The 2,069-nt window shown below is 44.1% G+C and overlaps 1 non-coding gene across 1 annotated transcript; it reads right to left on the reverse strand.

Annotated features, from left to right (window-relative positions):
- Nucleotides 1-634: 634 nt before the first annotated feature.
- Nucleotides 635-708, reverse strand: Trnat-ugu (transfer RNA threonine (anticodon UGU)). The gene has a single exon. It is a non-coding gene; the product is annotated as a tRNA-Thr (tRNA).
- Between the last annotated feature and the right edge of the window lie 1,361 nt (nt 709-2,069).

Consider the following 2,069-nt stretch of genomic DNA (forward strand, 5'->3'; position numbering starts at 1 on the left):
TGGACACTTCCCTAGTGAAGAGCCCTTCCTGGCACAAAGTAACAATGCGGACGCGATCGAACCTCAATATAGGCCGTCTAGGCACGGTTGAACTAAGACATCACGAGCCTTTTACCTTCTTAGATGATAATTAATTGAAACCCCCAGCCACCGACAGATGTTGTTGATATACCTTGACGGGGACAGCTGAATGTGTGTGCCCCGACCAGGACTCGAACCCGGGATCTCCTGCTTACATGGCAGACGCTCTATCCATCTGAGCCACCGAGGACACACATGAATAGAGCGACTGCAGGGGCTTATCCCTTGCACGCCCCTCGTGAGATCCACGTTCCAACTGTCCACAATCTACGTACGTATTGTTCCTAACAGATAATTTGCCCCTCCACTCTTCACTCGCGCCAACTTAAATTGACGATTCCTGTAAGAGTTCAGGCAACCTGTGCGCACTTGCACAGACGAAGGTCAATGGCAGGGTAGCCATTTAACTATATATGAAGATAGGAAGTGTTCTCGAAAGAACACATACCATTGATGACGGTGCAGCCTCTCTAGAATAAATGATAATTAATTTAAACCCTCAGCTGACGACAGGTGTTGTTGATATACCTAGAGGGGGGCAGCTGTAAATTTGTGCCCCGACCGGGACTCGAACCCAGGATCTCCTGCTTACATGGCAGACGCTCTATCCATCTGAGCCACCGAGGTCACATATGAACAGCACTACTACAGGGACTTATCCCCTGCACCTCCGTTCTGGTGGAAAGACTGGAACCGATGGGCTGTCGGACCCCCTCCGTCTAATAGCCGCTGCTAATGCATGGTTGTTTACTTCTTTGGGTGGGGATTAGTGACATCTCTAAACAGGCATAGGGACTGTGTCTGTGATACAGTGTCCACAGTCAACGTCTACCTTCAGGAGTTCTGGGAACTGCGGTGATGCCAACCTTTCTTTGATGACTGTATAAGGAAATATTGTGTCCCTTGTTCTTTAAAAACTTTCTAAATACGAATTTGCACCATCTTCAGTCTTCGTAGCCCGTATCTCGTGGTCGTGCGGTAGCGTTCTCGCTTCCCACGCCCGGGTTCCCGGGTTCGATTCCCGGCGGGGTCAGGGATTTTCTCTGCCTCGTGATGGCTGGGTGTTGTGTGCTGTCCTTAGGTTAGTTAGGTTTAAGTAGTTCTAAGTTCTAGGGGACTGATGACCATAGATGTTAAGTCCCATAGTGCTCAGAGCCATTTGAACCATTCAGTCTTCGTAAAAAATATTGATATGCTGATCCATTTAATAAAGGCAAGGATCTTAGGGAGAATAATTTCGTACAGGATCAGTATTTTATGCGCCTTGAAGATAATAGTGTAGTAATATTATAGTGTTTCAAAGCACAAAGGAAGTGGAATAAATTCAATTACGAAATTGGATACTACTCTAAATCGTTACCCATAACATTTACGCAGCGTTTTAAGTAATGAATGAAAACAGTTTGGGAATTTTTACCGGTGTTACAAAGTGAAAAGAATGACCTACTCACACGTATTTGAGAATACGTAAGAAGTGGCATTAATTCAATTAACTAAACCGAAAAGTATTTGAAATCTGTAAGCAAAACACTCACAATACATTTAAATAACAAATTGAAACAATTACGAGACATTTCCTTCTATTACAACATGAACAGCCTGACATACAACCACATATTTTCTTGCATAAAGAGAACATCAGTTTATGTAATTAAATCAGAATATATATGAAATCAATAAGAACTTCTGTGATAATTTGTTTACGTGGCACCCAGAAAGCAATATAGGGAAGATATACCAGTACCTCACGTCGGACTAAACTATTCCCAAGCAGACCAGCTGCAATTGCATATACCTTCGAGTGCCGCCAAATACGAAATGCTCTTTGCCGTTGGCGAAACCGCTCGGTCGCCTTGTGGTTCGCGCCTCGGGTGACTTACGTTTCTTGTTATTACCAACTTTGGCAGAAAAGGCTTTTACAGATTCGCATACTTCTCTCGTGAAATAGTTGTGTGTGCATCTACAGAATCAAAGACACCCTGCAGAAT

Source organism: Schistocerca cancellata, chromosome 2 (genome assembly GCF_023864275.1).
Source record: "Schistocerca cancellata isolate TAMUIC-IGC-003103 chromosome 2, iqSchCanc2.1, whole genome shotgun sequence".
Classification (NCBI taxonomy): domain Eukaryota; kingdom Metazoa; phylum Arthropoda; class Insecta; order Orthoptera; family Acrididae; genus Schistocerca; species Schistocerca cancellata.